A 27,467-nucleotide genomic window follows, 5' to 3' on the forward strand; every position below is an offset into this window, starting at 1 on the left:
ATCCTTTATTATGAGGAACTAGGGCTGGGACGAGTCCAAATTTACTACCCGGGTAGCCGACCCCCTATTGCCCTAGCCGGCTACCCACTGCAAGTCTCAAGAGTTGGGAACAGAATGTTTGATGTCAAATTGTTTTACCGCAGACCTGGCAAAAATGATTTAGATACAAGTATCCAACATTCCTTCTGACTTTTATGTGTTTGAGTAAAGACAAACTTTCAGTCCACTTCACTGTAAACACAATCAGATCGTTTGTGCAGAATGCATGAAAACTAGTTGTAGAAATTATAAAAAATGTACCGTTAACTTTGTACTTTCTGGCTGGGGAAATCAGCAGGGACTGATTTATAGACATTCCCAACTGAAATAGTCCTAAAGTTAGGTTTTCTAAGAATACAGCTAAATAAATTCTCCCATGGGGATTCCAGGGCCACATACATCCCCTGTACCCCACTTTTGAAGATTGACTGGTTGTAGTTTGTGATCTGGTTGAATACAACCATCACACACACACTCGCATGCACACACACACGCACGCACGCACTTGTATGCACACAAACCACACACCATCCCCAAGTTCTGAGCCCCCCATAGAAGGAATTGCATTGTTGTGAAATAATTAGTTGTGGACATGACATGGTGTCATGGACAAGTGGCTGTGAGAATAGGCAGGGGTCTGTGACCTTTGGAAAATGGACAACTTGAGGAAGTGCAGAAACCCTCAAATCACCCTGAAACGTGGCAGAAAAAATAGATGAACTGAAGTCTTTTGCCACAATTTTTTATTAATGCTCATATTTATAGATACAGTCAAGTTTCGTTAATCCAACAGTCGCCTTTATCCGACACTAATGATGGGACCGATTAAATCAGTGGTATTTAGACCCGTTATTCCAACAGTCTAGCATTATGACTCCCAACAAACCTAATTTGCAACGAATTGCTGAAATCACTTATTAACAGTCTTGTTAATCGACACAGTGATCAGCGTAATCCGTGGTCATCAGCCTGTGGGGGCTGTCGGGTAGCCTAGTGGTTAAAGCGTTCGCTCGTCACGCCGAAGACCCGGGTTCGATTCCCGACATGGGCACAATGTGTGAAGCCCATTTCTGGTGACCCCCGCCGTGATATTGCTGGAATATTGCTAAAAACGGCGTAAAACCATACTCACTCACTCATCAGTCTGTGAGTACACAGCGCGAGACAAGTCGGCTAGTAGCTGCATATTACACTGGCTGCAGAGATAAGCTTGCTTAACAATCAACAAATAATGCTTTAGATAAACAAAACAGATTTTAAAAAATCACATGCTCAGATTACCTCATGCTCATAAAAATCAGATACAAGTTCTCACTCCTGCTGAGGACATCTTATTACAGGTCATGTCAGAATGATCTTTCACAAACTCAAACTTTGACTGACCAATGAAATGACGCACAGGAAGTCTACATCAGCCACTAAGAAACCTGCCTTCTTGAGCTTTGCAGCACTCGTTTCAAACTGGCGACTTCCATTCTAGACTATTCTTTCAAAAGTATTTTGAAAGTCATACAGTAGTTTTGTGATTAGCTTTAGAGGTTGCATGATTAGAAAACATATTTCCCCAGCAATGTAACGTAGCAGTATGAATATTTCATTTTAAACTTTTTTTCTTATTACATTTGTTTTGTTATCGATAGTGCAATTGTCCAATTTGAAATTGAAGCCTTCTTATTGTTTTTTACAAATCCTTTCAAATTTGATCCTAATATATTGTGAAAATTAAAGGAATTCAGGTGATTTTTAAATATCTTTAAGGTCTTCTGTTTGTGGACACTTGGCAGACTGACTTTGTGTAAAGTATTTACAAATCTGTCCCTTGTGAGTAACCTCACTCGGGACTAATGATGTGTCATTTCTTGTCACTCATTGGTCATGCTCCCACCTTGTCCTCATCACTCATTGGTCCTTCTCCCACTGTGTCCTCATCACTCATTGGTCCTTCTCACACTGTGTCCTCATCACTTATTGGTCCTTCTCCCACTGTGTCTTCATCACTCATTGTTCCTTCTCCCACTGTGTCCTCATCACTTATTGGTCATTCTCCCACTGTGTCCTCATCACTCATTGGTCCTTCTCCCACTGTGTCTTCATCACTCATTGGTCCTTCTCCCACTGTGTCCTCATCACTCATTGGTCATTCTCCCGCTGTGTCTTCATCACTCATTGGTTATTCTCCCACTGTGTCTTCATCACTCATTGGTCATTCTTCCACTGTGTCTTCATCACTCATTGGTCATTCTCCCACTGTGTCCTCGTCACTCACTGGTCATTCTTCCACTGTGTCCTCATCACTTATTGGTCATTCTCCCACTGTGTCCTCATCACTCATTGGTCATTCTTCCACTTATTGGTCATCCTCCCACTGTGTCTTCATCACTCATTGGTCATTCTCCCACTGTGTCCTCGTCACTCACTGGTCATTCTTCCACTGTGTCCTCATCACTTATTGGTCATTCTCCCACTGTGTCCTCATCACTCATTGGTCATTCTTCCACTTATTGGTCATCCTCCCACTGTGTCTTCATCACTCATTGGTCATTCTCCCACTGTGTCCTCATCACTTATTGGTTATTCTTCCACTGTTTCCTTGTCACTCATTGGTCATTCTCCCACTGTGTCTTCATCACTCATTGGTCATTCTCCCACTGTGTCTTCATCACTCATTGGTCATTCTCTCACTGTGTCTTCATCACTTATTGGTTATTCTTCCACTGTTTCCTTGTCACTCATTGGTCATTCTCCCACTGTGTCTTCATCACTCATTGGTCATTCTCTTACTGTGTCTTCATCACTTATTGGTTATTCTTCAACTGTTTCCTTGTCACTCATTGGTCATTCTCCCACTGTGTCTTAGTCACTTATTGGTCATTCTTCCACTGTTTCGTCTTCACTCATTGGTCATTCTCCCACTGTGTCCTGGTCACTCATTGGTCATTTTAGGATAACAAAGGGAGATTAGTCAAATTTTTATTGTAAAAGATTTACATAAAATGTTCATTTAAAAAAAAGTTTTCCTCAAATTAAAACTTTACTGTTTATTGTAATCGTGCTAACATCTCATATAAGTCCTATATAAATAGATCTAACAACAAACCAACCAACCAACCAATCTAACAAAACAACAGTGTTTGGTATTTGCAAAAACATGAATTAGAGTAATGAAACGAACCCAGAACCAGCTGTCCCCATGTCCCCCCACTGACGATCTGCAATCGCATTGCGCTGATTTGGTATTTTGGATTCAACTTGATAGTTTGTCTGCTCTTTGCTTGTGTTTTTACTGACTATCCCGAAAAACTACTGATTGAAGGCTTAAACTTTAAGCTGAAATACCTGAATAAAAATTAGATGACCTTCTGAACTGTCACTTATCATCCTGTTCTTTGTGTTTGATGTATTTCGGAACGTTTGATTAGGCGGGTGCCACCTGGTGACGCTATTGACCAGTCCCCATCTCCTGAGATTTGTGACTTTGATGTTTGGGAGCCGTTATTTAGCCCCAGCTGTTCGGAGCTTCCTTCTATTTGTGTTACAGCCGCGGACCTAGTCGTTAGCAACATGTTACACTTCGTCACATGCGACACCACACAGCTGAGGAATGATAGGTGGCGCTGTAATCAGCTGATCAGCATATCGTTAACCAGGCAGAGGTTCGTCAGGAATATAGGATGGGACGAGGATGCTTGATATCATCCTGTATTGTAGACAGATCTATCATAGTGAAGTGTTCAGTTATGTGCTGATGTAGATTATAGCCAAATCAATATTATTGATCGAGCCAACAAAGCCCTATTTTGCCTAATCGAGACATGTTCTGACTTTGTTCTTGAAGAAGTTTTCTTTAAGTGTCTAAGGATGTGGCTGTGTACTTGTGTGATGAGTGAGTGAGTGGATGTGACTTTACTCTGCTTGCTGCAATATTCCGGCGATACCATGGGGATATGTGAAATGGGCTTCACACATTGTACCCATGTGGGGAATCGAACCCGGGTCTTCAGCATGATCAGTGAATGCTTTAAACACTAGGCTACCCCATAGGTGAAGACTAAGGTTTGAATCCATCATGGTTGTTGTGCACATGATGCCTGCTGTGATGGGGGGCGGCGGGAACTATGTGCAGTCCTCGCAAGTTGGATTCATATAATTCAAAATCTGTGTTTGTCTTTGAACAATTTGATGATGTCTATCACTCCAGAGTGAGTGAGTGAGTCTAGTTTTACGCCGCTTTTAGCAATATTTCAGCAATATCACGGCGGGGGACACCAGAAATGGGCTTCACATATTGTACCCATGTTGGGAATCGAACCCGGGTCTTCGGCGTGACGAGTGGACACTTAACCACTAGGCTACCCGACCGCCCCAAATTACACAGAGACAAAGCTTCACTTTTACTCGTGATTTCTTAGGCCACACTTTTTTTACTTGCTTCACAGATTTTTTTGCAGGAAAATACCTGTTGGTGTGTGTAAAGAAAGCAATTCAATTTTTGTTTAGCTTTCTTTCTTCTCCACTACATAAAAATGGTTTAATGTGGGAAGAGAGCCTCCAACACAGCTGTTGCTTTAAGCAATACAAACCTGAACAATTAGCGAGGATACTGTTGTGCATCTATGCATCCTGTCAATCAAAGGATCAACAACAAAACTTCACTCCACATTTTTAATATATGTTCAGGGGTGGTGGGGTAGCCTAGTGGTTAAAGTGTTCGCTTGTCACGCTGAAGATCTAGGTTTGATTCCCAATATGCATACATTGTGTGAAGCCCATTTCTGGTGTCCTCCGCCGTGATATTGCTGGAATATTGCTAAAAGCGGCGTAAAACAATACTCACTCACTCACTCACCCACATTGCTTCAGTACTTCCATTGTTCAAAGTCACAAGACTAACATATGATATCTCTGACGGACCTGATATGACACTAAATCATCATATCACCCAATATTCTGATTGGTCACTACCTCTATTCAATAATACACAAGCAAGGGGACACAAATGGTGTTCACGGCAATAGGGGAATTTTTTTTTCCATTTCAATTTTATTACAGTCAGCAGATCCATAAATCAAGTAAAAAAGTGGTGCCTTACAATGTTTTCAGTTATTTAGAGCTCTAACAGACCTTGGAGCATGGCTCCTCTTTAATTTATAGGACCTCTGCACTCACCATTGAACACATTTTAGAGCCTTAACACAAGTGTTCATTCATGGTTTCGTGGTAAAACATTAGATCAGGCACTGTTGAAGTGTTTTGAGTAACGCATGTTCAGTTTGCACCTCCAAGGAGGATATAACTGCAAGTTAAATATAGATCTCTATGTTTTCTTTATCTTCATGTGTAATAAAATCCATTTGGAACCTGTTCTTTAATGATTGGTCCCGAGTCCTTTCTCTGTAACTGTGATGTCTGACAAGTTTGCCGTGTCCCTTGTGAGCCGAACATTGATGGCGTGCCTGCCAGAATTTTTCAAAGTTAACGTTTTATCTGTAATGCTTGAAGCAGATATCTCTGTGGTCCTGGGGCTATACATAGGAGTGTTAATCAGCGAAGGTTAATTAGCATGTCAGAGACAATGCCAAACTGTGAGATTGGAGACACTGGGCCTATTAATAGTATAACTTGGGCAGCCGTTTCATGGGGACTGAACTGTATTGATGTCCAGACTGGCTTCAGCTGATGCTTAACGATGTCTGTAATTGCTGTGATGTGAGATAGGACTTTGTCCATCATAGGAGGATTTGTCTGATTACCTGTTCTTGTTAAGATGGACACAGATGATCGATAACCCAATTTTGATATGTCCATCTTCCCAACCAGACTTTGTAGATTTGATGTGTGTATCTGAAGACAGATTATTGTCAAGGTAGTTTATATATACACCTGGCTAGGACTAGATGAGAATGTCATCTACGTGTGATGGCCGTCTGCTCATCTGCCTGTAGCTATGATTAAAGGGTGTGTCATATTTATGTCTTTTCCATTAGTTTCTAAATTAGACCTTGTGTTTTAATACGTTTCAGACCTTTCTTTCTTCATATTATAATTTGTAAAGTTAATTGTTATGAAACAAAATAGCATTCATGGTAGAAAAGAATATTTGCGTTATTCCTGATGGCATATTGCATATCTCATGAGCCAGGAATGGAGCTACACAGTTGTAGTGCTGAGAGCATGGGAGCAACACAGTTGTAGTGCTGAGAGCATGGGAGCTACACAATTATAGTGCTTAGAGCATGGGAGCTACACAGTTGTAGTGCTGAGAGCATGGGAGCTACACAGTTGTAGTGCTGAGAGCATGGGAGCTACACAGTTGTAGTGCTGAGAGCATGGGGGCTACACAGTTGTAGTGCTGAGATCATGGGAGCTACACAGTTGTAGTGCTGAGAGAATAGGAGCTACACAGTTGTAGTGTTGAGAGCATGGGAGCTACACAGTTGTAGTGCTGAGAGCATGGGAGATACACAATTGTAGTGTTGAGAGCATGGGAGCTACACAGTTGTAGTGCTGAGAGCATGGGAGATACACAGTTGTAGTGCTGAGAGCATGGGAGCTACACAGTTGTAGTGCTGAGAGCATGGGATATATACAATTATAGTGCTGAGGGCATGGAGATACACAGTTGTAGTGCTGAGAGCATGGGAGCTACACAGTTGTAGTGTTGAGAGAATAGGAGTTACACAGTTGTAGTGCTGAGAGCATAGGAGCTACACAGTTGTAGTGCTGAGAACATGGGAGATACACAATTATAGTGCTGAGGGCATGGGAGATACACAATTATAGTGCTGAGAGCATGGGATATACACAATTGTAGTGTTGAGAGCATGGGAGCTACACAGTTGTAGTGCTGAGAGCATGGGATATACACAATTGTAGTGCTGAGAGCATGGGATATACACAATTGTAGTGCAGAGAGCATGGGAGATACACAATTATAGTGCTGAGAGCATGGGAGCTACACAATTATAGTGTTGAGAGCATGCGAGATACACAGTTGTAGTGTTGAGAGCATGGGAGATACACAGTTGTAGTGTTGAGAGCATGCGAGATACACAGTTGTAGTGTTGAGAGAATAGGAGCTACACAGTTGTAGTGTTGAGAGCATGCGAGATACACAGTTGTAGTTTTGAGAGCATGCGAGATACACAGTTGTAGTGTTGAGAGAATAGGAGCTACACAGTTGTAGTGTTGAGAGCATGCGAGATACACAGTTGTAGTGTTGAGAGCATGGGAGATACACAGTTGTAGTGTTGAGAGCATGCGAGATACACAGTTGTAGTGTTGAGAGCATGCGTGATACACAGTTGTAGTGTTGAGAGCATGCGAGATACACAGTTGTAGTTTTGAGAGCATGCGAGATACACAGTTGTAGTGTTGAGAGAATAGGAGCTACACAGTTGTAGTGTTGAGAGCATGCGAGATACACAGTTGTAGTGTTGAGAGCATGGGAGATACACAGTTGTAGTGTTGAGAGCATGCGAGATACACAGTTGTAGTGTTGAGAGAATAGGAGCTACACAGTTGTAGTGTTGAGAGCATGCAGGATACACAGTTGTAGTTTTGAGAGCATGTGAGATACACAGTTGTAGTGTTGAGAGAATAGGAGCTACACAGTTGTAGTGTTGAGAGCATGCGAGATACACAGTTGTAGTATTGAGAGCATGGGAGATACACAGTTGTAGTGTTGAGAGCATGGGAGCTACACAGTTGTAATGTTGAGAGCATGCGAGATACACAGTTGTAGTGTTGAGAGAATAGGAGCTACACAGTTTTAGTGTTGAGAGCATGCGAGATACACAGTTGTAGTTTTGAGAGCATGCGAGATACACAGTTGTAGTGTTGAGAGAATAGGAGCTACACAGTTGTAGTGTTGAGAGCATGCGAGATACACAGTTGTAGTTTTGAGAGCATGCGAGATACACAGTTGTAGTTTTGAGAGCATGGGAGATACACAGTTGTAGTGTTGAGAGCATGGGAGCAGGCTCTGTGCAAGTGGACCCTTTAACAATAGAATGATTTTCAGCATTTGGAAATATTGGACATGTCTACTGTATTAGAATGCTTTATTGCTGTAAGTGAGGTCCTAGCCAGACGTTTAAAAGATTACACATTCATAATGTCAGCTTAACAGGGATCATTGTTGACCATGTGGCGTGACAGGGGTCATAAGCATGGCGTGCTGGGAGATCATACTCCGCCGGCGAGCCAGGATTAGATCATTATTACTTTAACATCAGCTTTGTAATTAACTCCCCTATCAATAATCCCTCAAACGTTAATTGATGAATATCTCCTTCAAGATGGTTTAGGATGTATGCAGGTCATTTATGGAGTTTACACGTCTTCACACAGTCACCCTGGGCTTTAGGTTCATGCCCTGGGCATGTATAGTTTTCTAGTCTGTGTCGTTGAGTTGTACATGCTAGTCTTCGTCCTTGAGATGTACAGTCTGCTAGTCTGTGTCCTTGAGATGTACATGCTAGTCTATGTCCTTGAGATGTACAGTCTGCTAGTCTTTGTCCTTGAGATGTGCAGTCTGCTAGTCTGTGTCCTTGAGATGTACAGTCTCCTAGTCTGTGTCCTTGAGATGTACAGTCTCCTAGTCTGTGTCCTTGAGATGTACAGTCTCCTAGTCTGTGTCCTTGAGATGTGCAGTCTGCTAGTCTGTGTCCTTGAGATGTGCAGTCTCCTAGTCTGTGTCCTTGAGATGTACAGTCTGCTAGTCTGTGTCCTTGAGATGTACAGTCTGCTAGTCTGTCTTTGAGATGTGCAGTCTGCTAGTCTGTGTCTTTGAGATGTACAGTCTGCTAGTCTGTGTCCTTGAGATGTACAGTCTCCTAGTCTGTGTCCTTGAGATGTGCAGTCTCCTAGTCTGTGTCCTTGAGATGTACAGTCTGCTAATCTGTGTCCTTGAGATGTACAGTCTCCTAGTCTGTGTCCTTGAGATGTGCAGTCTCCTAGTCTGTGTCCTTGAGATGTACAGTCTGCTAGTCTGTGTCCTTGAGATGTACAGTCTCTTAGTCTGTGTCCTTGAGATGTACAGTCTGCAAATCTGTGTCCTTGAGATGTACAGTCTCCTAGTCTGTGTCCTTGAGATGTGCAGTCTCCTAGTCTGTGTCCTTGAGATGTACAGTCTCCTAGTCTGTGTCCTTGAGATGTACAGTCTGCTAGTCTGTGTCCTTGAGATGTACAGTCTGCTAGTCTGTCTTTGAGATGTGCAGTCTGCTAGTCTTCGTCCTTGAGATGTACAGTCTGCTAGTCTGTGTCCTTGAGATGTACAGTCTCCTAGTCTGTGTCCTTGAGATGTGCAGTCTCCTAGTCTGTGTCCTTGAGATGTACAGTCTGCTAATCTGTGTCCTTGAGATGTACAGTCTCCTAGTCTGTGTCCTTGAGATGTGCAGTCTCCTAGTCTGTGTCCTTGAGATGTACAGTCTGCTAGTCTGTTTTTGAGATGTGCAGTCTGCTAGTCTTCATCCTTGAGATGTACAGTCTGCTAGTCTGTGTCCTTGAGATGTACAGTCTGCTAGTCTTCGTCTTTGAGATGTACAGTCTGCTAGTCTGTGTCCTTGAGATGTACATGCTAGTCTGTGTCCTTGAGATGTACAGTCTGCTAGTCTTTGTCCCTGAGATGTACAGTCTGCTAGTCTGTGTCCTTGAGATGTACAGTCTCCTAGTCTGTGTCCTTGAGATGTACAGTCTGCTAGTCTGTCTTTGAGATGTGCAGTCTGCTAGTCTTCGTCCTTGAGATGTACAGTCTCCTAGTCTGTGTCCTTGAGATGTACAGTCTGCTAGTTTGTGTCCTTGAGATGTACAGTCTGCTAGTCTGTGTCCTTGAGATGTGCAGTCTGCTAGTCTGTGTCCTTGAGATGTACAGCCTGCTAGTCTGTCTTTGAGATGTGCAGTCTGCTTGTCTTCGTCCTTGAGATATACAGTCTGCTAGTCTGTGTCCTTGAGATGTACAGTCTGCTAGTCTGTGTCCTTGAGATGTACAGTCTCCTAGTCTGTGTCCTTGAGATGTACAGTCTGCTAGTCTGTTTTTGAGATGTGCAGTCTGCTAGTCTTCATCCTTGAGATGTACAGTCTGCTAGTCTGTGTCCTTGAGATGTACAGTCTGCTAGTCTTCATCCTTGAGATGTACAGTCTCCTAGTCTGTACAGTCTTCTAGTCTGTCCTTGAGATGTACAGTCTTCTTGTCTGTGTCCTTGAGATAGACAGTCTTCGTGTCTGTGTTCTCAAAATGTAAATCTTCTGGTCAGTGTTCTTGAGAAGAGAATTTATGGATGTCAACAAGGAACACAATGTTTCGGAGTAAATGCTTACTCCTTCATCCGGTGAATAAATGATACAAAGCAGAGAACATATATATGAACCTGCAAGAACAACAAAAGTAATAAGATAACAAAGGTGGAAACTTAGCAAGGGAAGCCAACAGTTAATTGGGGCTAAAAGGTGATTAGCAATGTACAGTCGTGCCTCGTTTATACGGACACTTGCGTCATTTCACAATTCGTCCGTATAAACGAAATTTCCGTATAACTGAAACCAGCTTCTTACTGGAAGAGTTACTTCCCTTCAATTATCAACTCATGACATGGAAGTTTGAACTTTACCACATTTTGAGGTTTGAATTTTAAACAATAATGTGTCACTTGGTTAATTGACTTCTCACGAATCAAAGGATTACCACCAGCGGAAGGATTACCACCAGCGGAAGTGTATTGTCCGGATAAGTGAGACAATTTTGTGTGCATTTCAGTGTTTTGTATATGAAAATGACCGTCCGGTTCCGGAAACTGAATTTCCGTATATACGGGTAAATTTATATAGTAATTATTTCGTTTTGAATGAAAATCGTCCGGGAACCGAGGTTTCCAGATATCTGAAGTCCGTATAAGCGGGGCACGACTGTACAGTATACGTGTGGTAAAGGTGATTAGCAATGTACAGTATGCGTGTGGTAAAGGTGATTAGCAATGTACAGTATACGTGTGGTAAAGGTGATTAGCAATGTACAGTATGCGTGTGGTAAAGGTGATTAGCAATGTACAGTATGCGTGTGGTAAAGGTGATTAGCAATGTACAGTATGCGTGTGGTAAAGGTGATTAGCAATGTACAGTATACGTGTGGTAAAGGTGATTAGCAATGTACAGTATGCGTGTGGTAAAGGTGATTAGCAATGTACAGTATACGTGTGGTAAAGGTGATTAGCAATGTACAGTATGCGTGTGGTAAAGGTGATTAGCAATGTACAGTATGCGTGTGGTAAAGGTGATTAGCAATGAACAGTATGCGTGTGGTAAAGGTGATTAGCAATGTACAGTATGCGTGTGGTAAAGGTGATTAGCAATGTACAGTATACGTGTGGTAAAGGTGATTAGCAATGTACAGTATGCGTGTGGTAAAGGTGATTAGCAATGTACAGTATGCGTGTGGTAAAGATGATTAGCAATGTACAGTATGCGTGTGGTAAAGGTGATTAGCAATGTACAGTATGCGTGTGGTAAAGGTGATTAGCAATGTACAGTATGCGTGTGGTAAAGGTGATTAGCAATGTACAGTATGCGTGTGGTAAAGGTGATTAGCAATGTACAGTATGCGTGTGGTAAAGGTAATTAGCGATGTACAGTATGCGTGTGGTAAAGGTGATTAGCGATGTACAGCATTAATATCACATAACCTTCTCTGACTGACAGGACCAGGCTCAGAGACATTTGCCTGATTCTACTCGGAAGACATTTTGAAGTCTGCAGTGCTTTTGGCAAGTCGCTGCTGACATAGAGGCACAGTTGGCTGAGCCGTCTTCAACCCTGCAATTTACTGTGCAGAGTTGCATCCCTTTGGCATGCCAGGATACACTTAATCATTGTTTGGAATCTCTGATTATGTTTCTCAGGTTGTCAGTGCTGTACCTGTTCCAATGGGTTTTCATCAAGTGGTCAATATCTAAGACCTGCACCACTTCAGGTTGTCCTCCCACAAGAAGTTGACCAGCCGTGATATAAGGGATAAAACTGCTGCCAGCTAGCCCGGTCGTCTAAGGCGCTGCAATTAGCTGTGCAGAAGTGCACGTCAGAAACTTATGATTGTGGGTTCGACACTTGGTTCACTCTGATTATGTCTCTAAGTTTGTCAGCACCATACCCGTGCTTGTGAGCTTCACTTAAGTTGTAAACATCTGAGACCTGAATCACTGCAGGGTTTCCTCCCACATCAAGCTGACACACTGTTTTACTGGAGTACTGGTCAAATCATGGTTAAACCCAACTCACTCACTCACTCACTCACTCACTCACTCACTCACTCACTCACTCACTCACTCACTCACTCACTCCATGAACTTCACTGAACTTCACCCAACTGGAATTAAACAGCAGCAACCAAATAATCAACTCAAAAACCAGAAAACTAAAATGTTGGAATTTTACAAATCAAACGTTAACTTGAACTTTTTCTTCTTTAAAACTTCTTCAGGCAGGACGTAATAAGCATCTCTTAATTTTTTTTACCAGCTACTTCCAACTCTATTTTTTAAAGTTGATTCTCTCCAAAGATATTTCTGGTTTCATGAGTTAAATTTTTATGGCAAGTTTAAAATACCCATGGAGGAATTGGTTCTTTCAAGGTTTTCATTAAATACAGAAATGAAAAAGTTTCAAGCTTCATTAAGCCCATGTGCAGTCATGTGATGATGTGTCACTAGAGATCAGCTCTCTCCTCATCAGAGGTTGTTAGTCAGTCAGGTTGCAGCATGTTTCTTTTCTTTAGTATTTCATCTGGATGGTTCGAAACAGAATTTCTGCCATGTTGCAGCTGTGGAATGAGACCTACAGACATTCTGTGATTCCATTTAGATAACAGTCAGAATAAAGGTTTGGATCTTTTAAGGGACATTGACAGCATCAAGGTTAGCTCTTGTTATGTCACAATCTTTTCATCTATCCCTAATTCCATTAGCACTGAGGTGGTGGGGTAGCCTACTGGTTAAAGTGACAGCTCGTCATGCCGAAGACCCGGGTTTGATTCCCCACATGGGTACAATTAGCAGCATAAAACCATACTCACTCACTCACTCACTCACTCACTCACTCACTCACTCACTCACTTGATCCATTCATGTAATTTTCACCTCTATGTTGCCTCTTACACCCAATGGAATCTGTTTCAGCAGATATCGAGGAAGTTCATTCAATATTTTTCACTGCACTTGCCGCTATGATGGCTGTCTGTAAATAATTGAGCCTGGGCCAGACAACCAATAATTGATGTCATGAGCATATATCCATCCAATTGGATTCATGGACATGAACTAAGTCGATGAGGCTGATCCCCTGATCCATGTAGTCCCCTCTTTAGACCAGTATATAGGTTGCTAGGCGGGGGGACCTATTTTCTAACCCAGAATTGTCATGAGGTAGAGCATAGAACATCCAATTTGGACCACCGCTTGCCCATTGTACTCATTCCAGGTTTCATACTTAAAGCCCCATCTGCGGTAGTAACTACCGCACTCTAGTGGGCGTAGCTTATACAAGTGATCTGACAGGTCAATATGACGTCATGATAACACATATATTTCATTGGTTTATGTGTAAACGGGTGACGTCATGTAAACACCCACCCACATGGGCGGTTTGACAACAAGGACGTAAGTTTTAATGGTAATAAATATCTATCAAACGATTCCAAGACTTTTCAACAAACGTGTAGGTCTTTGGTTTCAAAACCTACCTGCCATGTCGTCTTCACATCTTCATAAAATGATACCGCGGAATGTCCACCCCTTTGAACGTAAAGTTGATTGTTCTGGCAAGTGATAGGCCGACCTTCAAGGTCAAGGTCACTGCTTGTTTTGTGATGATATGAACAGCTTCTGACCCCAATATCTTGTGTTCTTGTTGAAGGATATTCACCTGCCTAGCCATTCACGACCTCTAAGACAAGATCTCAAGTTGTATATACTTTGGTTGACTTTTTGTGGTAAGGTCAAAGTCTCCAGAATGCAAAAGGCTGTTATGAAACATGTTTGGAAAATGAGCAAAGTTTTAGAGTTTCTATACTAAATTATGTTTGTTGTTTCCACTGCACTCAGCAGTGTTCTAGCTATATGACTGTAGCCTGTAAATAATCTGGTCTGGACCAGACAATCCAGTGATTGAAATTGAGCGATGTCCCAATCTGTCATGTGATATGACATGCAATCAAATAAGTCACCAAGCCTGACCACCCAATCTATTTTGTTGCCTTTTGCTTACAAAAAGACCCGTGAAGATCCGGGATAGAAAAGGTCTTCAACAACCCAAGGCGACTATGCTTCGCCTAAGAGGCGACTATGCTTTTCGTAAAAGTCAACTAACGAGATCAGGTGGTTGGTTGATTCATGGCATCGTATCCCAATTGCGTGGATCGATGCTCATGATGTCAACCACTGGATTGTCTGGTCCAGACTTGATTATTTACAGACCACCGTCATATGGCTGGAATACTGCTGAGTGCGGCGTTGAACACCAAACAATCAACAGCTCATGGCTGAGAATGAAGGTCAAAAGCCAAAAGTGCCCATAAATTATTAAGGTGACTACAGCCATAGAACATTCTGTTTCAAAGTTGTACTGCACTAGTCGTGTGTTTTCCAAAACTTGAAGTGTTGTTGGTAGCTGAGGGAATCGGCTTTTCTGTTTCCAACTTTTTCTGTGTGAGGTCAGCTGTCACCTGATGTGGTCCAGTCAGAATGGCTCATGGGGCATGTATGAGGTCCGCTGTCACCTGATGTGGTCCAGTCAGAATGGCTCATGGGGCATGTATGAGGTCCGCTGTCACCTGATGTGGTCAAGTCAGAATGGCTCATGGGGCATGTATGAGGTCAGCCGTCACCTGATGTGGTCAAGTCAGAATTGCTCATGGGGCATGTGTGAGGACGGCCGTCACCTGATGTGGTCAAGTCAGAATGGCTCATGGTACATGTGTGAGGTCAGCCATCACCTGATGTGGTCAAGTCAGAATGGCTCATGGTACATGTGTGAGGTCAGCTGTCACCTGATGTGGTCAAGTCAGAATGGCTCATGGGGCATGTGTGAGGTCAGCTGTCACCTGATGTGGTCAAGTCAGAATGGCTCATGGTGCATGTGTGAGGTCAGCTGTCACCTGATGTGGTCAAGTCAGAATGGCTTAATGGGGCATGTGTGAGGTCAGCCGTCACCTGATGTGGTCCAGTCAGAATGGCTCATGGTGCATGTGTGAAGTCAGCCGTCACCTGATGTGGTCCAATCAGAATGGCTTATGGTACATGTGTGAGGTCAGCTGTCACCTGATGTGGTCAAGTCAGAATGGCTTATGGGGCATGTGTGAGGTCAGCTGTCACCTGATGTGGTCAAGTCAGAATGGCTCATGGGGCATGTGTGAGGTCAGCTGTCACCTGATGTGGTCAAGTCAGAATGGCTCATGGTGCATGTGTGAGGTCAGCTGTCACCTGATGTGGTCCAGTCAGAATGGCTCATGGTACATGTGTGAGGTCCGCTGTCACCTGATGTGGTCAAGTCAGAATGGCTCATGGTACATGTGTGAGGTCAGCTGTCATCTGATGTGGTCAAGTCAGAATGGCTCATGGTACATGTGTGAGGTCAGCCGTCACCTGATGTGGTCAAGTCAGAATGGCTCATGGTACATGTGTGAGGTCCACCGTCACCTGATGTGACATGTTTCTGATAGGTTTGGGGTATTTGGACAAAGGTGAGGATGCAGCTGCTTCTGTTTTGGCATGTAATGCAAATGCCTATATATTTCTAAGATTATGTTGGGCTGTTCTTCCTTTCTAATTTCATATCAAATCCAGAAAATCAAATGCTACTTTCAGGTTAGGATGTCTATAACATCTATAGTTTTATATCTCTATTTTCATTTTGTTTTGAGTAAAAGTCGTACAGTAAAAGAAACAAATAAGTTATTTATTTTTCATTATGACCAGTTAGTCTTGCGGGATGTACCTTTTGCTATTTAGAGATGTTGGTTAGTTTTTTTTGTTATTCCCGTGGGAAAAGTTCTATTGTGTTTGGGTTAAATTCACACTACTGTTCTGTGTCGGGAACTTTTAAAGCTTTTATGATGGGCTTTTGTTATACTGATGTTCTGCAAGAATACCAGTCTCGTGTCTCAAGGGTGCTTTTATTGCTGAGGTTTACATATTTCATCTGTAAATGATGTATTGAGATGTCCCAGTGGTGGTAAATGAGCGTCAGAACTGGTGCAGGTCATTAACCATTCACCTAACAGTGCCCTATGGAATAACACTTGTCAGCGCTAGACCTAAACCCTTTTGATTGTACAGGGGAGAAGTTGCATGTCACATCAATCTACTGATCTAGTTTTGTGTCAGATGAAGCTGTTACACGATGGAAGATGATGAAAAGCGCCCCAAGCTATGATTAGCCACAGTGGCCCCCTGTAATCCTGTTTAATGTCACCAGACTGGGATGGTAGGGTCGCCATTATCCATGTCTATTATTGTATCAGAAGTCATTTCTTTACAGCAGACGTCATCTGTGACCATCTTGAATTCTGAGTTCAGTGTGGCTGTTGGTCATTGTCGTTCACCTGTGGCAGGTCATAGGTTTTCTGGAGGGTGCTTTCATTGGGTTAGTTGTTATCATCTCGTTGTTCCATTCATTAGAAGAAAACAAGGTTGATTGGAGGCATGGCCAGACAAATTGGTCAAAATGGTTGCTTATGGTCTTAATGGAAGGTGATGTTTGTGAGTGAAAGGTTGGATGATTTTCTTTTGAATAAAGATTATTTATCACATGTTCATGGATATATTATAATGGGGGACCGCCTCCATGGTCAGGTGTTTGAGGGTCCAACCGGATGTTCGATCCCCCGGCAGCGTCATACTAAAAATGGCAACAGATGGTACGTGTCGTGACACTGCTGCACTCGGCTGAAGCAAGGACTCGGCTCAGAGTATACTGTGTCTGGTATCTCAGTGGGCTAGCCCTATAAAATTGGCATTTGTCTGGACTAGTGCAAGCAGACACACACACGCACACGTACACGCACACCCCCACGCACATGCACGCACACCCAAACACACGCACGCACACCCCCACGCACATGCATACACACCCAAGCTCATGCACGCACGCACGCACACATGCACACACACATTGAGAGGTATAATGTTTGGACTCAACTTACAAAGAGATTTGTTGCCATTGTAACGCAAGTACACATATTTGTTCAAGAATATTTTTTTTAACATGCATGTAGATGATTTCAGTGGTGCCATTTGATATTGAGTTTCTTGGGAATGGTGCAAAATCTCATTCATACAAAATATAATGTTCATGATGATTTCTTAAGTTTTCATAATGTCTTAAATCATGCAGATCATGTGGATTATCAGGCTCCCTGCTACACCTTGGCCTTGTCATGGAAATAAGTAGGACTTAAATCATCAGACTGTGATGTACAGTTTGAAGAAGAACCAAACTTTGCTTTTAGATTTCTCTTTTTTTTCTTCTCGAAACTTTGCAAACTTGTCAACCAAGTGATCAAGTTTTCAATTCTGCTGACTCGACATAATTTTTAATTTTGATGCTTGTCATTTCTGTGGAAACAAGTGGGACTTGGATTCAAATGAAGGCTGAGTCTGTTTACTTATCTCAGAGAGGGTTTCTTTTTAGTGAAGTTTTAGAAGCAGTTGGTGTACAGATGTCTTCTGGATTTCACATTCAATCATTTGTTGGTCCATTCATGTGTTCATTCAGTCAGTCATTTAAGTTAATTGATGATATTTGTTTCCTGACTTTTAATTTTCATAGGATAGACTTAGAAGTCTGCTTGAATATTCCATAAGCAGTTGTGTTTAAAGTACAGATCTGATGAATAGATGGTTTGAGTGACATGCTGGTGGGTCACATTAAGAGGGAGTGGTGTTTGTAATAGGGATGCAAGCTGTCTTTAAATCAAGATGAATAACAGCTCTTTGAGAAATGGATAACAACTCTCCTGGTATCTCCCCCATGTCATGTTTAACTAGTTGTGATATATCTGTTCCATTTAGTCCCTGATTCATGCCAAACACGTCAAGAAGAGACCGGAATCGTGTCACCCGCCACCCAGACCGGCCGTAAATTGTTCCTCCGATATTGAGATACCCGGTATTGCCGAGACGTTCCACACCAGCTCCGTACATGTCCGGACAATAGTTCGCCATAAGCAAATAGATCACTTTCAAGCTGAGGAGGAAGCAGAGGAAATCTATAATGGATCGTTGCTAAGTCTTATACTGGGCTGATAATAGCTATGGCATTTGATTCCCCATATTGAACAGGCTTCACAGGCCCACACGCTGGAGTGTTATTTGAGATCACGGTTGATGGAGAAGGAACTGAGGGCTTTAATTCTTAGGGACATGGTCAACATTGCATTGGTCAGTGGCAAATACCCTGCTGGTGACAGGTATTGAGTAATGGGGGAACCTGATTTGTTTTCATCACCTTCTCCTTATCTCAGCAGAGTAAGGAAGTAGCTTGACAGTATTTCAGGAAGTAACTTGGCGATGAGGATGTAACTTGTTGATGAGGATGTAACTTGGAGATAAGGATGTAACTTGTTGATGAGGTTGTAACTTGGAGATAAGGATGTAACTTGGAGATAAGGCTGTAACTTGGAGATAAGGATGTAACTTGTTGATGAGGCTGTAACTTGGAGATGGGGATGTAACTTGGAGATAAGGATGTAACCTGTTGATAAGGATGTAACCTGTTGATAAGGATGTAATTTTGAGATTGGGATGTAACTTTGAAATAAGGATGTAACTTTGAGATAAGGATGTAACTTTGAGATGGGGATGTAACTTGGAGATAAGAATGTAACTTTGAGATGGGGATGTAACTTTGAGATGGGGATGTAACTTGGAGATGGGGATGTAACTTGGAGATAAGAATGTAACTTTGAGATTGGGATGTAACTTTGAGATAAGGATGTTACTTTGAGATAAGAATGTAACTTTGAAATAAGGATGTAACTTGGAGATAAGGATGTAACCTGATGATAAGGATTTTACTTTGAGATGGGGATGTAACTTTGAGATAAGAATGTGACTTGCCGATAAGTATGTAACTTTGAGATGGGGATGTAACTTTGAGATAAGGATGTAACCTGTTGATAAGGATGCAACTTTGAGATAAGGATGTAACTTTGACATAAGGATGTAACTTGGAGATAAGGATGTAACCTGTTGATAAGGATGTAACTTGGAGATAAGGATGTAACTTTGAGATAAGGATGTAACTTTGAGATGGGGATGTAACTTTGATATGGGGATGTAACTTTGAGATGGGGATGTAACTTTGAGATAAGGATGTAACTTTGTGATTGGGATGTAATTTTGAGATGGGGATGTAACTTAGAGATGGGGATGTAACTTGGAGATGGGGATGTAACTTGGAGATGGGGATGTAACTTTGAGACTGGGATGTAACTTTGAGATAAGGATGTAACTTTGAGATAAGGATGTAACTTGCCGATAAGTATGTAACTTTGAGATGGGGATGTAACTTTGAGATAAGGACTCGAGGTATAGGGTTGTAAGTCTGTGAATATATCCCCCACCAGGAATAGGGGTGGGGCATATGGGAATGGCGCTTGTACCTCCGTCCATCTGCTTTCAACAGAACTTTCAGTGAATAGTGATAACGCTGTTTTCTTGTTGGTTATGAACTAGTGTTCATGTGTAAGCATGTAACAGGGTGATATGCCTGTGTTGTGACAAGGTCATTCTGAGTGATATTCTTGATACAGATCAAGTATTACTGAGTGATGTTGTATGTAACTACACTACAAAGTTTTTCTACTTTTATCAACTTGCGTTGATGTATTTGATATCAAAAGTCATGCAATAGAGAATACTACACTCATTCTCGTTAGATACCATTTTTACGAAACGAGTGGACTTTCTATGGTATCTGACCGAGCGAAAGCGAGGTCAGATACCATAGAAAGTTCACGAGTTTGTCAGCTGTATGTTTATTAAATGGGTGATCTCTTCACGGGCAAGGAATAATCAAGATTATTGCACTTATATAGTGACATGCAGCTTGTACTAGACCGGACTAATGCTGATTTTATAGAGCTAGCCCCACTGAAATACCATGCTGCAGTTTAACATGAATACCCCACTCAGACACAGTATACTGACCCTGAACAACCAGTTCTTGCTTTAGCCCCTAAATGCCAAGCTCCAGACAGGGTAACAAAAAGTAACATCTTTTTAACGTCTTTTGGTATGATGCGGCCCAGGATCGAACCCCGGACCTTCCTCACTCTGGGCAGATGCTCTACCACTAGACCAGAGAAGCAGTCTGGTATGTAACTGAGTGATGCTGGATGATGTATGTATAGTCAACACTGGTTGCCTGGCTCAGAGTCTAGTATTTACAGGACTTGGCTTGTTATTTCTGTGAACTCAGAAGGATGAGAGCAGCTTGTCTGTGAGAGTTTGTCTGTGAGGGTTTGTCTGTGGTTTTGACTTATCACGATTTCTGTATTTATCTGATTTATGATATGGAAGTCTGTGTAAAAAGACACCATGGAATGGTTTCAGATGTCAACTGCATGACATCCTTAAAGCTGAGATCTAGATTCAGACAGCCGCAAAACAAACAGAAACATGTGGCATGTCCAAATTCAACATGAAAAAATGAATCTAGTTTGGATTAAAAGTATTTGCTTTGTGTCACTGATAGCAGCTTTTTATTTCACCATGACCAGTGATGAGCTCATCCTTACACAGCAAATCAGAAGAATCTTTGAAATCAATCACTGAAATGAATATTATTCTTTTCTCTTTGTTCAACATGTTTGATTTATATTTTAGTGATTATTTTTTTATTTCACGGGTGTATCATAAACTGTACTATTCAAGTATTTAAATATTTATCTAGAAGTGCTTAAAAATGTGTTGATAAAGAAAAAAGTCAGCTAAATGGTCTGGTTAAGTACAGCTGACAGCTTGATGATGGTAGTTGAGGATTGCGTTTTCATCCATAATTCCCACATCCACGTCAACTTCCACACCACGACCACACCCACGCCCACATCGACATTCACATCCACCCACACCCACATCCACATCCATGACCACGTCCACACCCACACCCACATCCACACCCACGTCCGCATCCGCATCCGCATCCGCATCCACACCCACACCCACATCCACACCCACACCCAATTCCACGTCCACTACCGCATCCGCATTCACATCCACACCCACATCCACTACCGCATCCGCATCCACATCCACACCCACGTCCACTACCGCATCCGCATCAACATCCACACCCACACCCACGTCCACACCCACTACCGCATCCACATCCACACCCACATCCACACCCACTACCGCATCCGCATCAACATCCACACCCACGTCCACATCCACATCCACATCCACATCCACATCCACGACCACATCCGCATCCACATCCACACCCACGTCCACATCCGCATCCACACCCACATCCACACCCATGTCCGCATCCACACCCACACCCACATCCACACCCACGTCCACATCCACATCCACATCCACATCCACGACCACATCCACGACCACATCCACGTCCACATCCGCACCCATATCAACATCAGTTTTCCAGGCTTACAGACCCATATAGATCCACGGTAGAATAGGTCTTAAAGCCCCATCTGCGGTAGTAACTACCGCACTCTAGTGGGCGGAGCTTATACAAGTGATCTGACAGGTCAATATGACGTCATCATAAACACATAGATTTCATTGGTTAATGCGTAAACGGGTGACGTCATGTAAACACCCACCCACGTGGGCCGTTTGACAACAAGGACGTAAGTTTTAATGGTAATATAAATATCTAACAAACGATTCCAAGACTTTTCAACAAACGCGTTCATCTTTGGTTTCAAAACCTACCTGCCATGTCGTCTTCACATCTTCATAAAATGATACCGTGTGAATGTCCACGATTTATCCAACACACAAATTATAGTTCTAGATTTCTAGACTAGAACGAAATATGTTTGTCGTAATGCATATGAGCAGTGTAAATGAACAAGAAACATAATATGTGTTGGGGCACCAATCGTTATCCTGTGGTGTACGGTATATCTGCAGTTTATAAATAGCATTTCTCACAATATATACGGCAATCGGTGATTTCAACAATGTTTTTCTTCGTTGTGTTCGTCTTGCCTCATCTGGATGACAACGATCGTGTAAAAAACCCTGGTCAAAAATATTTTCAATTGATCAAAGTAGTTTCTTGTCGTTTTTTCATTGCCCAGTAGCAATGTATTTTGACAAAGTCTCACTTGTCCGATGAAGCTCTTCGTGCCGAAGTAACTCGATCCGTGAAACTTGGCGAGTCCGAGTGACCCAGATCCCTTTTGATTGGCATGCCAAGTGTCATTTGCATACGGCCATCTAATTGTTTGTATGTGTTTCTCCCCTCAAGCCTCAACTAATCAGAGAGCGGGCGGACGAAATAAAATATATGACTTATCAAAAAATGTCTTTCAATAATTGTGTAAGTAATTTTATGACATTTTAAAAAAACACTTGATACTAGAATCAAGTCTATGAATTAATTTATGATGTAGATCGATTCGCTTTGCTTCGGAAACGAATTTTTAATAAACAACGGAACAAAGATAAAGTTGACCTGGTTTTATGACGGTGCATTTGTAGATGTAGAAGTATTTCTTTTATTAGATCGGTGGGCAATTTTCCACTGCCGCAGCAAAATTGAGACACGAAGACATTATATTATTTCACGTCGGAATGGAGATAAAAATATTCAAATACGGACAGCCTCACAGACTTGGAAACGATGTTCAGATAAATATTTGTTCACATTAGTTCTGTCATGTGCGTGAAAATGGGTTTCATCATTACTTTCATCAAGCTTACATTCAGGTCGCTTGCTACTTTGGCAGTCGTGTTATGTCTCGAAGCTCAAAGCAACAATGTTTATCTCAGATACATTTTTCTCTCCATTCACGACGAATATCTGGGCAGTTGAATTCAACAATGTAATACACACGGCCTCATTCACGGCGTCATCGCAAAGATTTCTTCCAAATACCCACCATGTGATCAGGGTTACGACCTTGGGATAAATTAATAAATCATTTTGCATTTTTAGAAAATATTATTTTTTTCGTGAATATTATAATTAAAAAATATCCCCTAGATGGTACTTTTTCATTGCACTGGGTATTTCTTTTATTACTTTCTAAAACTTTTTATTTTCGCATTTCTGACCACGCGATCTCCTAGCAACCACGCCCCATGAGCGCATCCAGTTGCTGCTTACAACTGTGAAGATCTTTGCAATTTCGCTTGTCTTCAATATGAGCAACAGAAGATTTTCATGTGAAGCCTACTTTGACGAAGAATTGTTCGAGATAATCAGGGAGCCTTATGTCATTTCGATTATGACATTGGTGACTCTATCGTGGAGAAAGTTCCAATTCAAGTTGACATCATTCCGATTCACAACTCGAATCGACAAGATGGCGCCTCTCTTCCCGCCCTTGCAAGGGCAACAGAAACTTTGATAAATTCAGTGACGATTCTTGGGATTAGTGAATCAGTGTCACAGCTAGATTTCATTGTGGAACCAGATGAAGCCGAATATGTATGTTCGCCCTTCTTTTGTCAACCATGCGCGACACGGCACAGGCAATCGCAGTTAAGGAATGGTGCGGCCACCATGTTGCAGAAATTCGTCGATTCGAGCACATTGCTTCTGGTCGAAGTGTTTGGAGAGATTGTAGATACTTGGACTTGAAGAAACGGAATTAAACGTTGCAGCAGATCAGAGACCATATAATATTACATGGTCTCTGAGCAGATGAAGGATTGGTGTGGACAAAACGGGAAAGGGATCCCAGATTGTATTTTAAAACTTGTGCGCTAAGTGTATCCAAATACCCCGAACAAAAATACATGGGACAAGTGTGGATCTAATGATCAAACTCAGTTTTGTGTGTGAAAATTCTGTGAAAGTGAAGGAAGTTCATAATTAAAGTTGTCTTGGAATATGTGTATTGGAGTTTTCGTTTATCGTAAGTACAATATTATCTGGATACGCCTTCTGTAGGTCAAATCATGAAATATATTTCGTTACTCATTTACCAGTTGCTTATGTGCATTGTTATTTTGATACACGTGACATATTCATCTATTGTAGTCAAGCTGAGGAATATTGGCGTAACTTCTGGTGCTTCAAGTTAGGCCCCTTCCTAAACATTAGTTGAAAAATCTGTAATAATTTACGTTTTATGAATATAAACTGATTATTGTGTGGCATAAATCTAACTGTTGAATGCAAATGACCAAAACTAAACAAGTATCTGTAATTTTCGGATAGAACTGAAAGAATCGCGTCGTCAATTTCGTATTTAAGTATCGTTACTGTTACATTAACCGAAACTGATGTTCTGCCGTAAAAATATACAACACAATACACTTTGACCACAAATGCATTAAATGTGTCACATGTACACATGACCATGTGCTTTGCTATTTATAGCGCTAACGTAATTAAGCTCCGCCCACTGTGATTGATGCAGACGCCAAACACGATCGATTCGATTTTTTATGATAAAACTACAGAAAATTTATTTACTTATATCTTGATATGGAGCCATTTTTTGTATCCATGGTTTGTTATTCAAGTTGATACGAAGTTTGACGGTCAATGGTGATCTGGTTCCCGTATGGTTTTCAAAAAACCTCTCCCGACACTCGGTTGTGTTTACATTGTCAGTCATTGTTCGAAACTGAAACACCGCCACCTTGCGGGCTATTTATAGTCAGGGTGGGGCTTTAAGCAGCCCATGCTTGCCGTAAAAGGCGACAATACTTGTTGTAAGAGGCGACTAACGGGATCGGTTGGTCAGGCTCGCTGATTTGGTTGAAGCATTGTATCGTATCCCAATTGCCTGGATCGATGCTCATGTCACTCAATCACTGGTCGATTATTTACAGACCGGCATCATATAGCCGGAATATTGCTAAATGCGCTGTTAAACAACAAACAAACAAACAATCCAGCTTACAACTGACATTGTATTGACGAGATAAGTTCAATATTCACCGAATCCGCTTTGTTGGTATTTTTGGTGGGGAAAAAATATGAAATGTCATATTGTTTTTATAATAAATAAAACAAAAGTCCATCTGCCCTCCTCACTTTTGAGAAAACTGTGACCACCTCTGTGTTTTAGTGGGTAGAGCAGAACAGTGGTTGTTTGGTCCCCTGGTCGCGTCATACCAAGAGACGTTAAAAGATGGTACATGTGACCCTGCCTGGCGCTTGACATAAAGAGGATGAAAGGATCGGCTGACTGAGTCGGGATTCAATGTTAAACTTCCTGAACTACCAAGCGGGCAGCCTAAGCCCTGGCTAGTCCAAGCAGCCACACACACACATGCATGCACATGACTACATAAATGCAATAATCTTGACATGACATTAAACTTCATTTGACCTGACCACTACTAGTCAATGGACTCAGCAGGTACATCTGTGTGGCTACAAACTGACCTACAGGATGAGGAAGGGGAGGGTTTGGTGTAGCAAGTACGTCCCTGGGTTTCCTGAAGTAAACACATCCTACGGCACTGCTGCTGCTGATGATTCTGCCACTACTACTACTACTACTACTACTACTACTACTACTACTACTACTAAAAAGAAATAAATGAAAAGTAAAACAAAATCAATATCAAATAGTTAATTAAGTTTTTGAAACTACTACTACTACTACTACTACTACTACTACTACTACTACTACTACTACTACTAAAAAAGAATAAATGAAAGTAAGACAAATTCAATATCAAATAGTTAAGTAAGATTTTGAAACTACTACTACTACTACTCCTACTACTACTACTACTACTACTGCTACTACTACTAAAAAGAAATAAATGAAAAGTAAAACAAAATCAATATCAAATAGTTAAGTAAGATTTTGAAACTACTAATGCTACTACTACTACTACTACTACTACTTATCATAACTACTACTAATAAAATCTATATCAAATAGTTAAGTAAAATTTTGAAATTATTACTACTACTACTACTACTACTACTACTAAAAAAGAACAAATGAAAGTAAAACAAAATCAATATCAAATAGTTAAATGAGATTTTGAAACTTCTACTGCTGCTGCTACTACTACTACTACTACTACTACTACTACTACTACTACTACTAAAAAGAAATAAATGAAAAGTAAAACAAAATCAATATCAAATAGTTAATTAAGTTTTTGAAACTACTACTACTACTACTACTACTACTACTACTACTACTACTACTAAAAAAGAATAAATGAAAGTAAGACAAATTCAATATCAAATAGTTAAGTAAGATTTTGAAACTACTACTACTACTACTCCTACTACTACTACTACTACTACTGCTACTACTACTAAAAAGAAATAAATGAAAAGTAAAACAAAATCAATATCAAATAGTTAAGTAAGATTTTGAAACTACTAATGCTACTACTACTACTACTACTACTACTTATCATAACTACTACTAATAAAATCTATATCAAATAGTTAAGTAAAATTTTGAAATTATTACTACTACTACTACTACTACTACTACTAAAAAAGAACAAATGAAAGTAAAACAAAATCAATATCAAATAGTTAAATGAGATTTTGAAACTTCTACTGCTGCTGCTACTACTACTACTACTACTACTACTACTACTACTACTACTACTAAAAAGAAATAAATGAAAAGTAAAACAAAATCAATATCAAATAGTTAATTAAGTTTTTGAAACTACTACTACTACTACTACTACTACTACTACTACTACTACTACTAAAAAAGAATAAATGAAAGTAAGACAAATTCAATATCAAATAGTTAAGTAAGATTTTGAAACTACTACTACTACTACTCCTACTACTACTACTACTACTACTGCTACTACTACTAAAAAGAAATAAATGAAAAGTAAAACAAAATCAATATCAAATAGTTAAGTAAGATTTTGAAACTACTAATGCTACTACTACTACTACTACTACTACTTATCATAACTACTACTAATAAAATCTATATCAAATAGTTAAGTAAAATTTTGAAATTATTACTACTACTACTACTACTACTACTACTAAAAAAGAACAAATGAAAGTAAAACAAAATCAATATCAAATAGTTAAATGAGATTTTGAAACTTCTACTGCTGCTACTACTACTACTACTACTACTACTACTACTACTACTACTACTACTACTTCTACTTCTACTAATACTACTACTAAAACGAAAGTGAAACAAAATCAACGTCAAATAGTCAAGTAAAATTTGAAAGTGTTAGGGACACCCGACTGGATGTCTCAAAACAAGC

General features: G+C 41.0%; 1 protein-coding gene across 2 annotated transcripts in view; it reads left to right on the forward strand.

The window, feature by feature from the left end:
* The window catches only part of LOC139475031 (diacylglycerol kinase zeta-like), a 369,426-nt gene that overhangs the window by 75,922 nt on the left and 266,037 nt on the right, over positions 1 to 27,467 (forward strand). The window lies entirely within an intron of this gene.

The sequence above is a fragment of the Haliotis cracherodii genome, unplaced genomic scaffold (genome assembly GCF_022045235.1).
Source record: "Haliotis cracherodii isolate W230 unplaced genomic scaffold, xgHalCrac1.p SCAF_3, whole genome shotgun sequence".
Lineage (NCBI taxonomy): Eukaryota > Metazoa > Mollusca > Gastropoda > Lepetellida > Haliotidae > Haliotis > Haliotis cracherodii.